The following is a 20,293-nucleotide window of genomic DNA, read 5'->3' as shown; positions in this document are numbered from 1 at the left end:
GATATATATACGTCAAGGTTGATATATATACGCCAAGATGATATATATACGTCAATGTTGATATATATACGTCAACATTGATATATATGTCAACTTTGATATACGTCAGCTTTGATATACGTCAGCTTTGATATATATACGTCAACTTTGACATACGTCAGCTTTGATATATATACGTCAGCTTTGATATATATACGTCAACTTTGATATACGTCAACTTTTATATACGTCAACTTTGATATACATCAGCTTTGATATATATACGTCAACTTTGATATACGTCAGCTTTGATACATATACGTCAACTTTGATATACGTCAACTTTGATATACGTCAGCTTTGATATATATACGTCAACTTTGATATACGTCAGCTTTGATATACGTCAGCTTTGATATATATACGTCAACTTTTATATGCGTCAGCTTTAATTTATATACGTCAACTTTGATATACGTCAGTTTTGAAATATATACGTCAACTTGGATATACGTCGGCAAGATTGATATATATACGTCAGCAGACCGATAGAGAGATAGATCCGATTCCGATAACTTCCGATACGACCCCCCGACCCTCGTTTCTCTATTGGACTCTAATTATACGATACCATCATGGTTATCGTGCATATCTATCAAAGTATAATTATTAAATTAGGCTTAGTTGTTTCGAGGGAAGTTAAAATCCTCATATTAATAACCCCTGGATAGGAAAGCTAAGCAAAACCGGCCGTTTTCAAAAAGCATCGCAATGTAGCACCCTCAGTCGGCAAAACGTTGAACTTTGTTACCCGAAACAGACCTGGCGTCGCTGCGGCCTTAGTCTAGACAATGGTATTTCTATTTGGGGTAACGTTTTTCCAATTTTCGACGATAGGGGCACTAGAGATGCCGATGCCCTATCCATACATGCCTCCCTTTTCGCTTTCCTATCCAGGGGGTTATTAATCTGAGATTGGACTTAGGCCAAAACGTTCAATCAAATGTACGAATTAGGATTTAGCCCCCACGGGCGAATGATGCGTGAGAAAAATAGTAGAATTCGTGGATTTAAAAATAGAATTTCCCTTTGAGGTTAAAAGAATTGCTTTTTTCCTATTTCATTCGAAATATTCTGTTAAGTAATGGATATTTCAAATCACCTGTAACTATTTACAATATTAAAGATGATACGAGCAATTAACTAATCGCCATGGCTCGTAGACTAACGCTTCTTTGCGTATATGACGTAAGGGGCTATAAGTTTCTATTGGATGTCTAGTAGCACCTTATGGATTCCTCCAATAGATTTTATAGCCCCCTTTCTTCATCCATAGACAAAAACCATTACACTATCAGCGCAAGCATATACTTCTACCCATATTATTAAACAACTGCTAGTTTAGGTTTCACTAATGTTCTTAGACGAAGTCTATTGAAATTGTAGAATGATTTAAAAAAAGCTGATTTAATGGGAATGATTATAACTCCAAAGTTCTGGCTATATTCTATTTCATTTGGATAATGTGTCCAATAAGGTATACAACACTCGAACTCGAATTCAAATTGCCATTGGTATATTTCAATTTTGACGCCAAATATTATGGCGATGAATATCTCAATTGCTGTTAATTAACATGAATGTTAACCATTATGTGTAGAACACTCTTGCCATTTTTGGTGCTAATCGCGACATTAGTTTTTAAAAGCGTTTTTCTTTGGCCTGCTCCAAAACTGCTCCCAACTCCCTCTCGGGTCAAATAAAATAAATAGCAGAAGGGAGTGTATTTCCAATGGGAAATGTTTCTTCTTTAAGAGCAAATATTAGACTAAACTTTCTCGTGAACAGGTTACTTCCAAATATTCCTCCTCAAACCTATCAGACGATGGAGATTTTAACAAAACATAGAGCTTCCCAACATCAATGACCATCATTTTCTTTAAAAACATGCTCTGAATCTGTTGCTCTCAGTGCTCTGTCGTTAATCACAGAGCAACAGAGAGCTGGAAAATAGCAACTCTCTGGTGGTGGAGCAAAGTTCCAATGTAAAACCTCCAACCAATCATATCACGCGCTGCCTTCAAGCTAAGAAAATATAATTTCCTCCTGGTATGTCGAGCAAAACGTTCAGCGCGAAATATGACATACAATGCGAGTGACAAAGCGTGACACAAATTTTTCTAGGAGTATGACAATCATATGTTTTATTATTTTGCTACAAAGTCTTATTTGTACAAAAAAATTAATATAGAATAAGTACGAAAGAAAAACGAGTACCGAGAAAACCTCTAAAGAATAGAGGGTATTTCTTGTAAGTCTGCCGTAAATTAAAGGGATTGTTCTTTGGGTGAAACTAAGTGGAAAGTTCATCAAAGTCAAGAACATTGGATCTACAACCTTGGGTTACGGGGATATGGTCCCTCAAAACAAGTAAAATACCCAGAAGAGATAATGATTCCCATTCAACTACGATAGCCTTGAATACTAATAGCCTTCGATCTTAGAATGATTTTGAACCCTCAACAAGCATTAAATGGGTACAAGTATGCTTGAACAGGAATTTGCAATAGCTTAACATTAGAAGTTTAATGCACTTCTGTAAGGTTATGCATAACTTACTGAGATCGAATGATATTTATATGGCCGAAATAAGCTGCTCGGATGTGGGAATAATTATTTCTCTACATTTCAGGTTATTTTACATGTTATGAAGATCGAGGTTTGGGGTTCATATCTCCGTAATGCAAAGTTGTAGAAAGGAAAAGAAAACCTTATCTAGCGTTGTCCAAAACCAGCCAAAGCGAAATCCATTCGCTCCCGAAAAGCTTCATATGTTTCATGAATAACAGGGACCATTAGTTTAAGGGCACAGGAACTGGTTGTTGGAACGCTGCTTGCCTTTTTTCTCTCTTCTTGAGAGTCGTCTAAAGGATGAAGAAACCCAATAGAGGGGCAAACGTCAAAGCCCAAAGGTGGAATTGGTTCTGCTCCCGTTGCAAAAACCATAATGTCTTTCACGGTTTTTTTCTGTTAGCCCATCTTCGCATTCAATAACGTAGTCATGAAAGAAATGCCAAATCTTGCATTCTAAGTCGAATTTCTTCGTGAATTCCTCTGAGTAGTCGATATCAGAAAATAAGTGAATTAACTGATTCGCGGTGATTTCTTTACAACTGTAGTAAAATTCTTCTTCAAATTCCTGTGGATGTTGAAAAATTTTCTCATATACTCCAAGCGTCTTAAGTCCATCAATAAATTGTATTCGACCTTTCTCTGTATTTCCGAATACAAAGCAATAAACTATATCCTTTAAGACATGTTGCTTATCTTCAATTTTCTAAACTGGCTTCATGGAGCCCGCTGCTTGCTTCAAATACCAAAGTTCATCCACAAGGGCTTGCAGGTGCTCTAAGTCATCACATTCTTGGATTTTTTGCAGCTTCTTTCGTAGCAAAACATCAGGGACATCATCTTTGGTAGGCACCAAATGGTCTGGGTCTTTTACCAGCGAGTCAAAAGTGATTTTGCTAAAGCATCTCGGTCCCTGACCACCATGTAGCAGCGACAGAGAAATAGAGAGACCAGCGTAATAATAATGGTTTTCAGTTCTCGCTGCGCTGCTTGGACTCAGCATTCGTCGATGTTCGGGGCCCATAAAAGCGTGGCTTTCAACGACATTTTTCACCAAAATTCCTAAAAATTCACGAGTTGGACCACCTGCATCAAACGTTTCCTGCTTCACAACTCCTGATGTGTTTTTTTCAAGTGGTCAGTGAAACAAATGTTGAGTTTATAATCAGGCCTAAATGATGGTCTTTTAAAGGCTCGGTGGGCACATTCTTGGAAGGATTTTCTGTTGATAGAGATGTAACAAAATTGGTCTTCCTTAATTTTCGAGTTTAACTCCTTCAATATGGATTTTAAATTCGTTTTTTCTGTATTGGATAAAAGTACTTCTTGAACGTCATTGTAATCCATACTCTGCTCTGATATCCTATCGTTGTCTAATTTCTCTTCAATTTTTAAATGGTCGTCGTTGAATAAATTCAAATACCTTTCATACAACGGAAGAGAAGTTAATTTGATCGAATTGTCATTAACGGCATTTGGCTTATCATCAGTTGAATGTGAATTATCATCAGTTGGATGTGAATTATCATCAGTTGGATGTGAATTATCATCAGTTGGATGTGAATTATCATCAGTTGGATGTGAATTATCATCAGTTGGATGTGAATTATCATCAGTTGGATGTGAATTATCATCAGTTGGATGTGAATTATCATCAGTTGGATGTGAATTATCATCAGCTGGATGTGAATTATCATCAGTTGGATGTGAATTATCATCAGTTGGATGTGAGTTATCATAAGTTGGATGTGATTTACCAACAACATTGTCCAGTTCCCCATAAAATGTGCGGATTTTGCCATCACGCTGACGCGTTTTCTTCCTTTTACGATTCGTCAAATCAAATTCAGCAAGAGATTTACCACTGCCGACATCACTGCTAAAATCATCATATATGTCTGACAATGTGTTGTCTGGTTGTTTTGGAGGTGGTAGAAGATTTTCGCTGGGCCGAACGTAGATTGGTTTCTGTCTCCAAACTTGATGAACTACCTCTCCACTCAATTCTGTGTTTTCGTATTCCAAATTCGGTTGTAATAGAGTGTCTGTCACGGAGGTAAGCAGCTGCAATCTAAAAAAATTTAAAATGGAGGCTGAAATAGAAGGTTTCCGTAGAACCCGGAATTTTTGCCGGCTTAAATAGCAGTACCATTTAACAGATGTTAAAGAAAAATGGCGCTACAGTCTTTAGCAAGGTTGGAACCAAAACATAAATACTATACGCGTATCGGTATTTGATTCAAAATATTTTTGGTTATGACTTACGCCTGTACTTTGACAGAGTCTCACGATATAGGAGGATCATAACTGACCCTATTCTATCAGAGATGGGCGGCCAAAATTTTATAATCTAGCAGGGGAACCTTTTAAAAGTTAATAAGAACGAATTTAAGCTGATATTAGTTTAAATCCGCTGTTAAAGTTATTTATGTAAACTATGGCACACTGAAATCACGAAATTAGATTATGGTCACGGTGTTACCTAAACCTATGCAATGGCCCAACCTTGCTTTATTGGCGAGCGCGCTTGTGACATTCCCCTCTTCAACTGAAATATCTCTATGCTTTAAGTTCACCAACATGTACAAATAAAGTTAAAATAACCAATAATCGTATGAAAACACCCGTAAGATTGAATGGGATGTAATTGAGCTTCAGGCGCTTGCGACACGGACCTTCCTATAGTGGCACAATAGGGAATCATTCTCCTAATCGAACATGAAAGGTAGTAAGCGGCGATTCTGGAGTAGGAGAGAATGACCTAGCTTTTCCCAGCGGTGGCGTGCACCCTGAAATCTCTCTCTGGCGCTTGTACAGTGCTGAGTGCACGTGGGCTTATTCTTCCTTCAAACTTACTGGGAGTTTCACACGCTTATGCTGTTACCTAGAACAATGGGGACTATCTTTTGAACAAGAAAAACTTACTGTGTTTCATTCTTAAGTTTTTTGTGGAAGCACTGTCGAATTTTATCCATAACCTCTTGCGCTGACCAGGATTTTACGAAGGTCACCGACTCAATAGTAAAACTATTTTGATACAAAAACTTCGTCGCTTTATTCTTCGGAATTTTTGTAGAATGCGGTTCTGGTAATAAGATCACTGTCTTTCGAAACATTTTGGGCCAGCTGGAATTACCTGCAGTAGCTTTTCGACTGATCCTAAATTTTAAAGTAATGAAATTAAAACTTGATTATATTATGAAGGAAGAAAGAGAGGCGTCGAAAACAAGGGATTAAAATCCGGTATATTTCCCCTGAAATCCCTTTCAAAATCCTAAGATACCTTTCAAAATCCCAAAATACTAATATTTCGCATACAAATTTGACTCCTGTCTGACCCGACCTTTGGTCCAAAATCAGACTCTTTGTTGCAGGACAACTATGATGCAACGGGTACGATAAGAAAGGGGGTCGAAAAAGGGGAATATTTTGGGAAGAAGTCATTCTTAGCATAACAACATTTATTGCCAGGCTGCAGTGCCCTCTCTCCCTTTAATCTTAGGAAAAGCGTCAGTTAAGGATTGCACAGACCAATATCAAAAGGTGCCAGGTGGGTCGAGGGGGGGTTGCAGCAGACCCATATTGAAAAGGGGTGTACTTCGACAGCAGAAACAGGTACAGTCCGTTCAAAGGTTTCTGGCATTCGTTCATAAGGGTGAAGCTAAATATCATGTGGTCTTACAATGTAGCGCCCCCCCTCCCCTTAACGCTTGCTTCAAGTTTACTCAGGCTTTTCTTTTAAGCTTGTTTCCCAGTAAGTTTTTTGGGCTTGACTATTTCCTTTGTAACTTTTGAAATTATTAACCGATTTGTAATTGTTTTCCTCATGGCCTTAGAAATTAATAGAGATGGGCCGATACCGATACCATATCGGTATCGGTACCGATATTTGGCTTTAACCGATATATCGGTATCGGTTAAAAATGAACCGATATTTCTATCCGATATTTTTTGAAGAAAATAAATACTTAAGACCTAAACTCTGAGACAGCACAGTTTTTCATCTATTTTTGGATAACGTAACTAGTGTCTAAAATGGATTTTTCGTATGATAAGCCAGTTTTCTAGTCTCAAGTACCGAAATTGGATCGAGAATCATCTATAGAGATGGGCCGATACCGATACCATATCGGTATCGGTTTGATATCGGTTTGATCGAAGGATCGGGTAAAATATCGGTATCGGTACGTATCGGTTTCCCAAGTATCGGATCATATCGGTATCGGTTTAAACTGGTATCGGCCCATCTCTAGAAATTAATGCAATCTAAGCTTGTTCTACAAAGGGAAAATTTTTTCGTACAGCATTTTGTGGTTTTTAATGCTTACCGTCGCCATCCATTTCTGCTTTATCTTTTTCTTGATATCCTAACCTTTGGAAAATGGCCTCATTGGCCAAATAGAAAGAAAATGGCGACTTAATTAAAACGGCCAGAAACTTTTGAGCAGGACTGTACCTACCGCTGCTGCGACCCCCCTACCCTACCCTTGATATTGGACTATATTTAAGTTGCACCAGGGGAGTTACAAATTCCTTTCCCCCGAAGAACAGAAATAGCTGTCATGCACCACAGCCATTAGGCTTAAACTGCACTACTAAAGCTGAAACCAAATTGAATATTTTATTCGTAGCTCTCGGAGTGCTCATATGGAGCAATTACAATCAATGTTTCAAACTAATACTCCCGATTTTACATTATGTATTCATACTCATCAGCTTTCCCAGTTCCCTAAAATCAAGTATAGAATCATTTCGGTATTTCGGAGGGCACTAGTTGCGTTAAATTTGAGTATTTACAATACCTGACGTCACGACTCTCAAAAATTATCCGGTTTACTTCGCCCATTTTGTCAGCCACCCTCTCACATAGTCATCATCAGAGAGAATTAAGTCGGAGCGGAGCTAGGCTATAGGTCAGAGAATGTCGCTATGGAAATTAGCTCTAGACCGGAACAACATTGCCTGTTACGCCCCCTTAGCTTGAAGAGTAGCTACATCTCATTTAGCACTGTCATGTTGCTTCTACTCCCTATTTAACTCTCTCTGGCATCACAGATAAGCATTCATTATTCTACGATTCGACTCCATTGCGTAATAGATAATTTTCTTACTTTCTTGTTGATCTTCTTTTGGCAACCGGAAACTGAGGTGCATTGTAACTTGTTATTGCCCTCGGATGTGCTGCATATCGTCTAAAAAGCTTAGACAAATTCGCTTGTAAACCTCCCATACTCGAAGGACCATTAATGTTCGTATTCGCTGTTTCGGAAACGGAAGCTGGTGCATCGCGCCTGGGATACTGTGCCGTTAACGTTTCCGCTAAGTTTTTCATAACGACTTCGTTATTCATTACGCGTTGAAGTGTTTGTAAGGTCTCATTTTCATCATAAGTACTTGGCCTGCCTACTGGATTGTTGTTTGCCATTGCGTTAACTTCGTGAAAAATTAACACAAGAGATCAAAAACATCAACTATCTCAATCCTTGCTAAACAACTAAATGATTTTCTCTGAAATTCTCTCAAAAAGTGTTGGATTTTGGCCACCGCCTATTGGTTGTTACGAACTTTCATATCGTGGGAACCATCATATTGTGGGAACCAAAGCAAAGAATTTTCAGCGCAATAAACTTTTGTCTATTCTACATTCTTAGAAAAAAAGGTTCTACTTTTCCGAGAAAAGGGTTCTTAACGCTTGTCCCCTATTTTAAACCCTTTTTGATCTACCTAGAACTCTTTGATATGAGTTCTCTATAAAGCCATAAGGGGTTCATCTACGATCCAAGCTGGGGTTTTTCTATGAACCAAGTTAGTTTCTTTTGGAACCGTGTTCGGTTCCTCCCTGAATCATGTGGCGTGTGCTTCAGTTGTAATCGGAACCATGTGTAGTTTGACTGAGAACCGTGTTGAGTTCGACTCTGAACCTGGTTTAGTTCGACTCTGAACCCCGCTTCGTACGGCTAAGAACCGTATTGCGTTAAGCCCAGAACCTGGTTTATTCGACTCAGAACCTTGTTTAGTTCAACGCAGAGCCCTATTTAGTTATAATCCGAACGCTGTAGTTTGACTCTGAATCGTGTCGAGTTCGACTCTGAACCCTGTGGAGATCGACTCTGAACCCTATCTAGTTCGACTCTGAACCCTATCTAGTTTCACTCTTAACCCTGTCGAGTTTGACTCTTAACCCTATCTAGTTTGACTCTTAACCCTGTCGAGTTTTACTCTTAACCCTGTCGAGTTTGACTCTGAACCCTGTCGAGTTAGCCTAAGAACACTGTTTCATACGGCTAAGAACCGTATTGAGTCAGACCTAGAACTCCATGTAGTTCGACTCTGAACCGTGTTGCAGTCAACCTAGAACCCGTGTAGCTCGACTCTGAACCCGATGTTGTTCAAATCCGTTGGAATTATATTATATCATGTGACCACCTTATAAAGGTTCTTATTTTAACAGTGTTAGGTTGCAACCATAACAATAATATTTAATTTTTGTCGAAAAAACGCCTCACCATGAACTGGCATGAAGTATAAGTTTACACTATATATAAATGTTGTAAAGCTGAATTAAAGAGTAAACACCAAATTTGAAATATCAATATAAAATAATTTCTTGGAATATTGAAATGAAACAGAGCTTTATAGCTACAAAACTACTAAAGGAATCGTAATGTCGAAACATATGTAACATATTTTTATTTAATATTCAGCAATAAGAAAATGTTATATATTCGTAAGAGATTATTTCATTCTACTCGCTTTATATTAACCTTGTGTTTCTATTCATATGAAATCTTTATTACTCGTTCTATATAAATTTTCACTTGTGTCGTACCGAAGAAAAGTAGATTATCTTAAATAAATAAATAAATATAAATGATATTAATTTTTTTAATCGTCAGTATTTTACCTTAATTCTAGTTAAACCGTTTTAAGAAATATTATTCTTTAAATGAATTTAAACATAGCTATTGTTGACGTTTGACTTCTAGCGTATAGCGTTTTCACAATTTTTGGAAATTTAGGGTATATAAGGCGATTCATTCACAAATGATAAAAATAAGAGCAATTGCGTTAGCATTTGGTGGAAGCCCTGCCATTGGGAGGCTAAACGTTTCTCGTAACCGTAGCCGATCGCGCGTACATCTTAACCCCAACGATGATAATGTAGTAGAAGCCAATGTTCCAGATTGGACTGTATGTGGTATACACAGAAGACCAATGGTGTTGTCAGAGGCCAATAAGTACAGATTTGCGTGTATGTGGTATATACCATACGAAAGACAAGTATGGAGATAGCGTAATGAAGTAGAATTTTCCTAATTTCTGTTAACTGCGAACGCGTTCCGGAAATTGAGAACACGGTTGCTCTGATTTGCCAACTGCGAACGCGGTGATAGACAGACACACACACAAAGACACGTCCAGTGTTATACCTCTTCGTGACGTCATCGTCACTCGGAGAGGTAAAAACCTGTGTTAAGGGAAAATTCAAGTAATTTTATGAATTCCTCTAATTTGAAGACATTCCAGCATATTGACCTCTCCGAGAATTATTTCCCAATGAATTAAAAATCAAAATAAGTGTGAGTTCCTTCAAATATTTAGTATAAGGTAGTGCGAAGAATTATAAATTAATTTTGATTATTAAAATCTTTGGGATATTTTTGGAATGTTTCACTATGCAGGTAGAATTAATAGATGATTTCTCTCTTCACCCTTCACGATCTAAGTTCATATCGAAAAACCTTTAACTTAAAAACACACCATATGAGCAAAAAAGTGTTAAGTAAAGCCCAAAGGTGTTTATCCCCACCATTCAAACAGTTTTATATCAAACAACAATGCGATTCGGAATTGATTCGGTTATAAACGGTTGTGTAATCGTTTCCAATGCGTTGGCAACGGTTGTGCAAGCTCGTGTAAACGCGGCTTATATTTCCGTTTAAAAACATTTCAATAAGGGTCAATTAACACCGTGCCTTTTTTCTAAGCACCGATTGATAGAACACCTTCCAACTGAAACAAAAACACCCAGCAGATTAAAGCACACCTGGAAGAGTTAATAAAACCTAAAGGTGTTTCTAAGTACCAGTGAATCGCCAATTCCTTTAAAAATTACCTATAAAGAGTCAACTAGCACCTTTTTACGGAGAAAACACCATCTCAGTTACAAAACACTCTAAAAAGAGTAAATAAACACCTCAAGGTATTTCCAAATAACCATGAATAACCTTTTTTTCTAACAGTATTCTTTCACGAACCTTTAAGGATCTTTCAAGAACCCGTATTTTTTTCATGAACCCTCAAGAATCTATCAAGAACCTGTATGTTCTCTCACGAACCGTGAAGGCTCTCGCAAGAACCCAAATGTTCTTTCAAGAACGTTCAAGGATCTTTAAAGAACCCGAATGTTCTTTCAAGAACATTCAAGGATCTATTAAAACCCCACACGTTATTACAAGAACCCTTTTAATTGGATACGATCTGCTAAGAACCTTCCTGTTCTACTGTGAACCTTCAACCACGTCTGGGAACCTATAGCGTTCCAACTAGAACGTAAGAGTTCTATTGAAAACCCTCGAAGAACCCCTTTTTTTACAGTGTTCCATGGCTTAATACTTTAATCAAATGAAACACAAATCATAAATGAAACAAATTTTTTTCTGTTTGACAAAAATACTACAAACAAATCCAATCTCTGAAACCCTCACCATCCATTGACTCGGAAGCTAACTTAAATTCATCAAATTCCTTCTATTCACGCTTTTCGAGAGGGTCTAAGTCACTTTTTCTAAGATAAATTAAAGTTCTGGGAACATTCGCGTTATATAAAAGTTCGTAAAAAAGGTCAGAACCAGAGACGGGAGTCGTTTTCCTCGATTTCACAGCCGTATACGCTAATAAGTCTACTATATTAGAACCGATTATTCTACGTTTCTCATAAATTAATTCACCAGCGTCCGTCCATTTTATATCGGAGGCTAGTTCCATCCACTTGTACAAGTTTAAACAATCAGTCGCAGTATAGGCTGGAACCGATGATGCAATTTCGGCGGACCAGTTTCGCGTTTTACCCGGTTTAACCTTCTTGGTCTTTCTTTTCTTTTCTTTTTTATGTATTTGTCTTGATAAGACGTGATTATATCTACTGAGCTTTTCGGTATTGTTTAGTTTCGGATCGTCGATAATGGTCTTTAGTTTATCGTCCTTCTCCAACTCTAGCGTGGTATCAATTATGAAATCGTTTTGAGCCTTATTCAGTCTGGTACGCGTCTTGCGAAATTAATAGCATTTTTTTCGCCATTTTCTACTTAATGGCTCGGCTTATGGCAGCACCAGCGACAGAGCTTATGATGGATAGAAGGGGGGTCAAAAGCAGGGGGAGAAATTCACCGTTTTGTATCAGTATCTTCTTTCTTTTTGAATGTGGAATATTATCGGCCACTCTCCGTATAAATCTACGATGTTTCTTCAAGCTCTTCTTCTCACTCACTGAGAGTGGTACGTTATTCCAAAGAACATTTATACAACATTCTGCTATGGCCTTTATCGCTTCCTTGTTGGCAAGCTTAATGGCGGCGTTCCTCTGGCACGCATTGCAGCTATTAAGCAAAAAGTCTAAATGCTTTCGCACTCTCTGTGACGGAGCCATGCCGCCAAACGGAACACCTTGACCAGGGTACAATTATTGTTGTTCCGGTGAAAACTGCAAGCTCTGGGATGAGAGCACACGACAGTTGTCAGTCGGGGACAACCTTGATCTTCGGCGTTCAAGACCTCAGTTTTTAAGAAACCCGATAACACCGCCGCTTTCTCGATTCCCTTAGTTACAAAGGTGCTGGCTCGTTTCATCAAGAATTTTGGGTAATTCACTGAAGTCGTGGTCACCCTCCTCAAATCGCAGGTCGCAAATGTTCCGAGTTAGCCAAGAACATTGCCTTTTATCGCTACGCGATAGATCAGCAAAGGGGCAAGGGGATTTGAAGATCCAAACCTCGTAGTCCTTGGTCTCCTCAAAGTATGCGGCCATTTCCTTAATAATCCATTCACCTTTAACTCGAAAGAAGTTAACCTCGATGAAGGCAGTCATTTTGGGACGAAAACTGCAGCTTGTTCTCCAGGCAATATTCCAGTACGTAATCTACGATCGTCCGAGGTACTAGCTTTGAGGTCTACAAAAAGATAACCGAAACTTTCAGAGGTGGCCTGTTTAAACGCGTCTACCACGTATTTGCTGTTGGTTGGGTAAATCTGTTTCGCAAGATGGATAATGGCCGACTGGTCGCGTGGTGTTTTGAATATAACCAAGTAATGAGCGTTAAGGTTTAAAGTACGTATTTCTTTTCCGGGATAATACAAGTTCTGCATTAATATAAAAACTGAGGTATTTCTATGATGAGAACCTTGTATAAAGAGGTTCGTCACATCCTTATTATTGGCAGTTTCACATAATAGATCATCCAGTATAACAAAATTCCTCACACTGGCGTCTAAAATGCTAACATCTAATAAACCCTCATGAAATTCTACCATTGGTGAATGTGAGGATATAGTATTAAAAAGATTCGCCTGATATTCCGTGTAACACCAAATTATCCTTTCGGGTGACGGTAAAATACATATTTCACGATGTTTAATTAATTTAGCTACAAAAACACTCTTCCCACAACCAGTGACCCCGGCTACGAGCCCTGTAAATGGGTGTTGCAAAGTTGAATCCATCTCTTTAAATGATTTTAATAACTATAATCATGATATATATATATAATTAATTCCGAATAATGGATATAGAGAAAACTCCAGAGAGTGTACTTACATTATAACGTAGAGTTTCCTGCGGGACTATAGTTGCTGAATTCCGCTGCTGTGGTACTTTGGTTGCTGGAGAGAGCTTGGTTAGCCGTAAAATGATCTTATCACCACGTGCACGAGTTTTTATACATGATAAACCGGAGACCATTGATATGACCGATAAGATTTCTAGTTTCGATGAAGACATCGATAAGTTTGGAAATAGCGCGAGTGATATCGGTTATCGGTTCTGGTTTACCCCCGCCATGTGGAAATATATTGATAAACAGTTCTAGTTTCGGTTCTAGTTTATCCCCGCCAGGTGGAAAGATATCTTATCGATAAATGGTTCTAGTTTAGGTTCTAGTTTACTATCTTGAAATTTTCCTACCACGAGGAAACATATCTTATCGATAAAAGATTCCAGATTTCTTATCGGTTCTTGTTTATCGCCGGCAACGTGTCTATTCTCGTATCTAGATATTTCAAACCACCACCACATGTAAAGCAGTCTTAGCATTTTAATTCTCCTCCGGAATGGTTTTAAAGATACACCTCGTCTTAAATAGTAAGTTGAATTTATTTTATAGATGAAATGCTGCATATCGGCTACCATATACTGTAAACAGAGAGATAAATATAATTAATTTTAATTATTTTCTTCGACAATTACTTAAGTTAGCGTGCGTTGCACCCTGTTAAGTCAATATAATTATTATAAATGGTATACATTAATTAGGATTAAGGTTTGAATCAGAATGTATGCCGTCTGTCACCATTCCCAAAATATCTTAGTATATAAGACGTTCAGTTCCTAATATATTATAACTGTAGTATGACATCCCAATCTTTGATTGCTTGCCTTATCAGCAAACTCAGGATTTTAAAATCACAATGAACTTTGGTCTTGATTGAAGTCCGATAAGGCTTAACATTTTCAAATTTCCCGCCAGAAATTTCCGATAAAAAAAATGGCGTCGAGAAGAAAAAAATGACGCCTAGAATGACGTCAAAGAAAAACAAAATGGCGCAGAGAAAAAAATACCACCGAGAAAAAAATGGCGTCGATACCATCGTGATACCATCGATACCATTGAATACCATCGATACCATGGTATACCATTGAATTTGAACCCCCCTTTTCTACCTACTAATGCTATTGAGGCGTAGCAATATTATAAATTTCCCTTCCGTTATACTCTAATAATCATCTTTAAATGTTAATTGCGAGATTGCCAAGACTCGAACCTGGAATCTTCCGCTTCGAAGCTAGACGCTTTATCCATTACGCTACAAGCTCTTGCTCCGTATTATAAACAACTTTTCCAAACATTGTATTTATGCATTTTTTTTGACGCATAAAGATCTTTTACTAAAATAAAGACCGAGCTTGCGAGGACTCGAACCTGGAATCTTCTGCTCCGTAGGCAGACGCGTTATCCATTGCGCCACAAGCCCGTTAGAGGTTGATCAAAATGATATTGAAGCATTGAAATATTTTAATTTCCCTTCCGTTATACTCTAATAATCAGCTTTAAACGGTAATACCGAGCTTGCCAGGACTCGAACCTGGAATCTTCTGCTTCGAAGGCAGGCGCGTTATCCATTACGCCACAAGCCCTTGCTTCGTATTGTAAATAAAATTTCCAAACATTGTATTTATGCATTCTTTATGACGCATAAAAGATCTTTTACGAAAATAAAAAAAGAGCTTGCCAGGACTCGAACCCGGAATCTTCTGCTCCGTAGGCAGACGCGTTATCCATTGCGCCACAAGCCCGTTAGAGATTGATCAAAATGATATTGAAGCATTGAAATATTATAAATTTCCCTTCCGTTATACTCTAATAATCATCTTTAAATTTTAATACCGAGCTTGCCAGGACTCGAACCTGGAATCTTCTGCTCCGTAGGCAGACGCGTTATCCATTGCGCCACAAGCCCGTTAGAGGTTGATCAAAATGATATTGAAGCATTGAAATATTATAAATTTCCCTTCCGTTATACTCTAATAATCATCTTTAAATGGTAATACCGAGCTTGCCAGGACTCGAACCTGGAATCTTCTGCTTCGAAGGCAGACGCGTTATCCATTACGCCACAAGCTCTTGCTTGGTATAATAAATAAAATTTCCAAACATTGTATTTATGCATTCTTTATGACGCATAAAAGATCTTTTACGAAAATAAAAAAAGAGCTTGCCAGGACTCGAACCTGGAATCTTATGCTCCGTAGGCAGACGCGTTATCCATTGCGCCACAAGCCCGTTAGAGGTTGATCAAAATGATATTGAAGCATTGAAATATTATAAATTTCCCTTCCGTTATACTCTAATAATCAGCTTTAAATGGTAATACCGAGCTTGCCAGGACTCGAACCTGGAATCTTCTGCTCCGTAGGTAGACGCGTTATCCATTGCGCCACAGGCCCGTTAGAGGTTGATCAAAATGATATTGAAGCATTGAAATATTATAAATTTCCCTTCCGTTATACTCTAATAATCATCTTTAAATGGTAATACCGAGGTTGCCAGGACTCTAACCTGGAATCTTCTGCTTCGAAGGCAGGCGCGTTATCCATTACGCCACAAGCCCTTGCTTCGTATTATAAATAAAATTTCCAAACATTGTATTTATGCATTCTTTATGACGCATAAAAGATCTTTTACGAAAATAAAAAAGAGCTTGCCAGGACTCGAACCAGGAATCTTCTGCTCCGTAGGCAGACGCCTTATCCATTGCGCCACAAGGCGGTTAGAGGTCGATCAAAATGATATTGAAGCATTGCAATATGATAAATTTCCCTTCCGTTATACTCTATTAATCAGCTTTAAATGGTAATACCGAGCTTGCCAGGACTCGAACCTGGAATCTTCTGCTTCGAAGGCAGACGCGTTATCCATTACGCCACAAGCCCTTGCTTGGTATAATAAATAAAATTTCCAAACATTGTATTTATGCATTCTTTATGACGCATAAAAGATCTTTTACGAAAATAAAAAAAGAGCTTGCCAGGACTCGAACCTGGAATCTTCTGCTCCGTAGGCAGACGCGTTATCCATTGCGCCACAAGCCCGTTAGAGATTGATCAAAATGATATTGAAGCATTGAAATATTATAAATTTCCCTTCCGTTATACTCTAATAACCATCTTTAAATTTTAATGCCGAGCTTGCCAGGACTCGAACCTGGAATCTTATGCTCCGTAGGCAGACGCGTTATCCATTGCGCCACAAGCCCGTTAGAGGTTGATCAAAATGATATTGAAGCATTGAAATATTATAAATTTCCCTTCCGTTATACTCTAATAATCAGCTTTAAATGGTAATGCCGAGCTTGCCCGGACTCGAACCTGGAATCTTCTGCTCCGTAGGTAGACGCGTTATCCATTGCGCCACAAGCCCGTTAGAGGTTCATCAAAATGATATTCAAGCATTGAAATATTATAAATTTCCCTTCCGTTATACTCTAATAATCATCTTTAAATGGTAATACCGAGCTTGCCAGGACTCGAACCTGGAATCTTCTGCTTCGAAGGCAGACGCGTTATCCATCACGCCACAAGCTCTTGCTTGGTATAATAAATAAAGTTTCCAAACATTGTATTTATGCATTCTTTATGACGCATAAAAGATCTTTTACGAAAATAAAAAAAGAGCTTGCCAGGACTCGAACCTGGAATCTTCTGCTCCGTAGGCAGACGCGTTATCCATTGCGCCACAAGCCCGTTAGAGATTGCTCAAAATGATATTGAAGCATTGAAATATTATAAATTTCCCTTCCGTTATACTCTAATAATCATCTTTAAATTTTAACACCGAGCTTGCCAGGACTCGAACCTGGAATCTTCTGCTCCGTAGGCAGACGCGTTATCCATTGCGCCACAAGCCCGTTAGAGGTTGATCAAAATGATATTGAAGCATTGAAATATTATTAATTTCCCTTCCCTTACACTCTAATAATCATCTTTAAATGGTAATACCGAGCTTGCCAGGACTCGAACCTGGAATCTTCTGCTCCGTAGGTAGACGCGTTATCCATTGCGCCACAGGCCCGTTAGAGGTTGATCAAAATGATATTGAAGCATTGAAATATTATAAATTTCCCTTCCGTTATACTCTAATAATCAGCTTTAAATGGTAATGCCGAGCTTGCCAGGACTCGAACCTGGAATCTTCTGCTCCGTAGGCAGACGCGTTATCCATTGCGCCACAAGCCCGTTAGAGGTTGATCAAAATGATATTGAAGCATTGAAATATTATAAATTTCCCTTCCCTTACACTCTAATAATCATCTTTAAATGGTAATACCGAGCTTGCCAGGACTCGAACCTGGAATCTTCTGCTTCGAAGGCAGACGCGTTATCCATCACGCCACAAGCTCTTGCTTGTTATAATAAATAAAATTTCCAAACATTGTATTTATGCATTCTTTATGACGCATAAAAGATCTTTTACGAAAATAAAAAAAGAGCTTGCCAGGACTCGAACCTGGAATCTTCTGCTCCGTAGGCAGACGCGTTATCCATTGCGCCACAAGCCCGTTAGAGATTGCTCAAAATGATATTGAAGCATTGAAATATTATAAATTTCCCTTCCGTTATACTCTAATAATCATCTTTAAATTTTAACACCGAGCTTGCCAGAACTCGAACCTAGAATCTTCTGCTCCGTAGGCAGACGCTTATCCATTGCGCCACAAGCGCGTTAGAGGTTGATCAAAATGATATTGAAGCATTGAAATATTATAAATTTCCCTTCCGTTATACTCTAATAATCAGCTTTAAATGGTAATACCGAGCTTGCCAGGACTCGAACCTGGAATCTTCTGCTCCGTAGGTAGACGCGTTATCCATTGCGCCACAAGCCCGTTAGAGGTCATCAAAATGATATTGAAGCATTGAAATATTATAAATTTCCCTTCCGTTATACTCTAATAATCATCTTTAAATGGTAATACCGAGCTTGCCAGGACTCGAACCTGGAATCTTCTGCTTCGAAGGCAGGCGCGTTATCCATTACGCCACAAGCACTTGCTTCGTATTGTAAATAAAATTTCCAAACATTGTATTTATGCATTCTTTATGACGCATAAAAGATCTTTTACGAAAATAAAAAAGAGCTTGCCAGGACTCGAACCAGGAATCTTCTGCTCCGTAGGCAGACGCGTTATCCATTGCGCCACAAGCCCGTTAGAGATTGCTCAAAATGATATTGAAGCATTGAAATATTATAAATTTCCCTTCCGTTATACTCTAATAACCATCTTTAAATTTTAATGCCGAGCTTGCCAGGACTCGAACCTGGGATCTTATGCTCCGTAGGCAGACGCGTTATCCATTGCGCCACAAGCCCGTTAGAGGTTGATCAAAATGATATTGAAGCATTGAAATATTATAAATTTCCCTTCCGTTATACTCTAATAATCAGCTTTAAATGGTAATGCCGAGCTTGCCAGGACTCGAACCTGGAATCTTCTGCTCCGTAGGTAGACGCGTTATCCATTGCGCCACAAGCCCGTTAGAGGTTCATCAAAATGATATTGAAGCATTGAAATATTATAAATTTCCCTTCCGCTATACTCTAATAATCATCTTTAAATGGTAATACCGAGCTTGCCAGGACTCGAACCTGGAATCTTCTGCTTCGAAGGCAGACGCGTTATTCATTACGCCACAAGCTCTTGCTTGGTATAATAAATAAAATTTCCAAACATTGTATTTATGCATTCTTTATGACGCATAAAAGATCTTTTACGAAAATAAAAAAAGAGCTTGCCAGGACTCGAACCTGGAATCTTCTGCTCCGTAGGCAGACGCGTTATCCATTGCGCCACAAGCCCGTTAGAGATTGATCAAAATGATATTGAAGCATTGAAATATTATAAATTTCCCTTCCGTTATACTCTAATAATCATCTTTAAATTTTAACACCGAGCTTGCCAGGACTCGAACCTAGAATCTTCTGCTCCGTAGGCAGACGCGTTATCCATTGCGCCACAAGCGCGTTAGAGGTTGATCAAAATGATATTGAAGCATTGAAATATTATAAATTTCCCTTCCGTTACACTCTAATAATCATCTTTAAATGGTAATACCGAGCTTGCCAGGACTCGAACCTGGAATCTTCTGCTTCGAAGGCAGACGCGTTATCCATTACGCCACAAGCTCTTGCTTGGTATAATAAATAAAATTTCCAAACATTGTATTTATGCATTCTTTATGACGCATAAAAGATCTTTTACGAAAATAAAAAAAGAGCTTGCCAGGACTCGAACCTGGAATCTTCTGCTCCGTAGGAAGACGCGTTATCCATTGCGCCACAAGCCCGTTAGAGATTGATCAAAATGATATTGAAGCATTGAAATATTATAAATTTCCCTTCCGTTATACTCTAATAATCAGCTTTAAATGGTAATACCGAGCTTGCCAGGACTCGAACCTGGAATCTTCTGCTCCGTAGGTAGACGCGTTATCCATTGCGCCACAAGCCCGTTAGAGGTCATCAAAATGATATTGAAGCATTGAAATATTATAAATTTCCCTTCCGTTATACTCTAATAATCATCTTTAAATGGTAATACCGAGCTTGCCAGGACTCGAACCTGGAATCTTCTGCTTCGAAGGCAGACGCGTTATCCATCACGCCACAAGCTCTTGCTTGGTATAATAAATAAAGTTTCCAAACATTGTATTTATGCATTCTTTATGACGCATAAAAGATCTTTTACGAAAATAAAAAAAGAGCTTGCCAGGACTCGAACCTGGAATCTTCTGCTCCGTAGGCAGACGCGTTATCCATTGCGCCACAAGCCCGTTAGAGATTGCTCAAAATGATATTGAAGCATTGAAATATTATAAATTTCCCTTCCGTTATACTCTAATAATCATCTTTAA

At 38.5% G+C, this 20,293-nt stretch overlaps 1 long non-coding RNA gene and 28 other non-coding genes across 29 annotated transcripts; all 29 read right to left on the bottom strand.

Annotated features, from left to right (window-relative positions):
- Positions 1–12,512: 12,512 nt before the first annotated feature.
- On the bottom strand, positions 12,513–14,012 carry LOC149649003 (uncharacterized). Its single transcript, XR_016371643.1, has 2 exons — positions 13,424–14,012; positions 12,513–12,779 (listed from the first exon to the last, which is right to left on the bottom strand). It is a non-coding gene; the product is annotated as an uncharacterized LOC149649003 (long non-coding RNA).
- Positions 14,013–14,783: 771 nt separating this feature from the next.
- On the bottom strand, positions 14,784–14,856 carry TRNAR-ACG (transfer RNA arginine (anticodon ACG)). The gene has a single exon. It is a non-coding gene; the product is annotated as a tRNA-Arg (tRNA).
- Positions 14,857–14,946: 90 nt separating this feature from the next.
- On the bottom strand, positions 14,947–15,019 carry TRNAR-UCG (transfer RNA arginine (anticodon UCG)). Its single transcript has one exon. It is a non-coding gene; the product is annotated as a tRNA-Arg (tRNA).
- An 86-nt stretch (positions 15,020–15,105) lies between these two features.
- Positions 15,106–15,178, bottom strand: TRNAR-ACG (transfer RNA arginine (anticodon ACG)). The gene has a single exon. It is a non-coding gene; the product is annotated as a tRNA-Arg (tRNA).
- A 91-nt stretch (positions 15,179–15,269) lies between these two features.
- On the bottom strand, positions 15,270–15,342 carry TRNAR-ACG (transfer RNA arginine (anticodon ACG)). Its single transcript has one exon. It is a non-coding gene; the product is annotated as a tRNA-Arg (tRNA).
- Positions 15,343–15,433: 91 nt separating this feature from the next.
- TRNAR-UCG (transfer RNA arginine (anticodon UCG)) lies at positions 15,434–15,506 on the bottom strand. The gene has a single exon. It is a non-coding gene; the product is annotated as a tRNA-Arg (tRNA).
- An 86-nt stretch (positions 15,507–15,592) lies between these two features.
- On the bottom strand, positions 15,593–15,665 carry TRNAR-ACG (transfer RNA arginine (anticodon ACG)). Its single transcript has one exon. It is a non-coding gene; the product is annotated as a tRNA-Arg (tRNA).
- A 577-nt stretch (positions 15,666–16,242) lies between these two features.
- TRNAR-UCG (transfer RNA arginine (anticodon UCG)) lies at positions 16,243–16,315 on the bottom strand. Its single transcript has one exon. It is a non-coding gene; the product is annotated as a tRNA-Arg (tRNA).
- An 86-nt stretch (positions 16,316–16,401) lies between these two features.
- TRNAR-ACG (transfer RNA arginine (anticodon ACG)) lies at positions 16,402–16,474 on the bottom strand. Its single transcript has one exon. It is a non-coding gene; the product is annotated as a tRNA-Arg (tRNA).
- Positions 16,475–16,565: 91 nt separating this feature from the next.
- TRNAR-ACG (transfer RNA arginine (anticodon ACG)) lies at positions 16,566–16,638 on the bottom strand. Its single transcript has one exon. It is a non-coding gene; the product is annotated as a tRNA-Arg (tRNA).
- Positions 16,639–16,893: 255 nt separating this feature from the next.
- Positions 16,894–16,966, bottom strand: TRNAR-UCG (transfer RNA arginine (anticodon UCG)). The gene has a single exon. It is a non-coding gene; the product is annotated as a tRNA-Arg (tRNA).
- Positions 16,967–17,052: 86 nt separating this feature from the next.
- On the bottom strand, positions 17,053–17,125 carry TRNAR-ACG (transfer RNA arginine (anticodon ACG)). The gene has a single exon. It is a non-coding gene; the product is annotated as a tRNA-Arg (tRNA).
- A 91-nt stretch (positions 17,126–17,216) lies between these two features.
- Positions 17,217–17,289, bottom strand: TRNAR-ACG (transfer RNA arginine (anticodon ACG)). Its single transcript has one exon. It is a non-coding gene; the product is annotated as a tRNA-Arg (tRNA).
- Positions 17,290–17,544: 255 nt separating this feature from the next.
- On the bottom strand, positions 17,545–17,617 carry TRNAR-ACG (transfer RNA arginine (anticodon ACG)). Its single transcript has one exon. It is a non-coding gene; the product is annotated as a tRNA-Arg (tRNA).
- A 91-nt stretch (positions 17,618–17,708) lies between these two features.
- TRNAR-UCG (transfer RNA arginine (anticodon UCG)) lies at positions 17,709–17,781 on the bottom strand. Its single transcript has one exon. It is a non-coding gene; the product is annotated as a tRNA-Arg (tRNA).
- Positions 17,782–17,867: 86 nt separating this feature from the next.
- Positions 17,868–17,940, bottom strand: TRNAR-ACG (transfer RNA arginine (anticodon ACG)). The gene has a single exon. It is a non-coding gene; the product is annotated as a tRNA-Arg (tRNA).
- Positions 17,941–18,194: 254 nt separating this feature from the next.
- On the bottom strand, positions 18,195–18,267 carry TRNAR-ACG (transfer RNA arginine (anticodon ACG)). Its single transcript has one exon. It is a non-coding gene; the product is annotated as a tRNA-Arg (tRNA).
- A 90-nt stretch (positions 18,268–18,357) lies between these two features.
- On the bottom strand, positions 18,358–18,430 carry TRNAR-UCG (transfer RNA arginine (anticodon UCG)). The gene has a single exon. It is a non-coding gene; the product is annotated as a tRNA-Arg (tRNA).
- An 85-nt stretch (positions 18,431–18,515) lies between these two features.
- On the bottom strand, positions 18,516–18,588 carry TRNAR-ACG (transfer RNA arginine (anticodon ACG)). The gene has a single exon. It is a non-coding gene; the product is annotated as a tRNA-Arg (tRNA).
- A 91-nt stretch (positions 18,589–18,679) lies between these two features.
- TRNAR-ACG (transfer RNA arginine (anticodon ACG)) lies at positions 18,680–18,752 on the bottom strand. Its single transcript has one exon. It is a non-coding gene; the product is annotated as a tRNA-Arg (tRNA).
- Positions 18,753–18,843: 91 nt separating this feature from the next.
- On the bottom strand, positions 18,844–18,916 carry TRNAR-ACG (transfer RNA arginine (anticodon ACG)). Its single transcript has one exon. It is a non-coding gene; the product is annotated as a tRNA-Arg (tRNA).
- A 91-nt stretch (positions 18,917–19,007) lies between these two features.
- TRNAR-UCG (transfer RNA arginine (anticodon UCG)) lies at positions 19,008–19,080 on the bottom strand. The gene has a single exon. It is a non-coding gene; the product is annotated as a tRNA-Arg (tRNA).
- An 86-nt stretch (positions 19,081–19,166) lies between these two features.
- Positions 19,167–19,239, bottom strand: TRNAR-ACG (transfer RNA arginine (anticodon ACG)). The gene has a single exon. It is a non-coding gene; the product is annotated as a tRNA-Arg (tRNA).
- Positions 19,240–19,330: 91 nt separating this feature from the next.
- TRNAR-ACG (transfer RNA arginine (anticodon ACG)) lies at positions 19,331–19,403 on the bottom strand. Its single transcript has one exon. It is a non-coding gene; the product is annotated as a tRNA-Arg (tRNA).
- Positions 19,404–19,494: 91 nt separating this feature from the next.
- On the bottom strand, positions 19,495–19,567 carry TRNAR-UCG (transfer RNA arginine (anticodon UCG)). Its single transcript has one exon. It is a non-coding gene; the product is annotated as a tRNA-Arg (tRNA).
- An 86-nt stretch (positions 19,568–19,653) lies between these two features.
- Positions 19,654–19,726, bottom strand: TRNAR-ACG (transfer RNA arginine (anticodon ACG)). The gene has a single exon. It is a non-coding gene; the product is annotated as a tRNA-Arg (tRNA).
- A 91-nt stretch (positions 19,727–19,817) lies between these two features.
- On the bottom strand, positions 19,818–19,890 carry TRNAR-ACG (transfer RNA arginine (anticodon ACG)). The gene has a single exon. It is a non-coding gene; the product is annotated as a tRNA-Arg (tRNA).
- Positions 19,891–19,980: 90 nt separating this feature from the next.
- TRNAR-UCG (transfer RNA arginine (anticodon UCG)) lies at positions 19,981–20,053 on the bottom strand. Its single transcript has one exon. It is a non-coding gene; the product is annotated as a tRNA-Arg (tRNA).
- Positions 20,054–20,139: 86 nt separating this feature from the next.
- On the bottom strand, positions 20,140–20,212 carry TRNAR-ACG (transfer RNA arginine (anticodon ACG)). The gene has a single exon. It is a non-coding gene; the product is annotated as a tRNA-Arg (tRNA).
- Positions 20,213–20,293: the final 81 nt, after the last annotated feature.

The sequence above is a fragment of the Phalangium opilio genome, unplaced genomic scaffold (assembly GCF_054372755.1).
Source record: "Phalangium opilio isolate 3A_F unplaced genomic scaffold, DU_Popi_V2 ptg000088l_1, whole genome shotgun sequence".
NCBI lineage: Eukaryota > Metazoa > Arthropoda > Arachnida > Opiliones > Phalangiidae > Phalangium > Phalangium opilio.
This window is presented reverse-complemented; position numbering and strand designations above follow the sequence as displayed.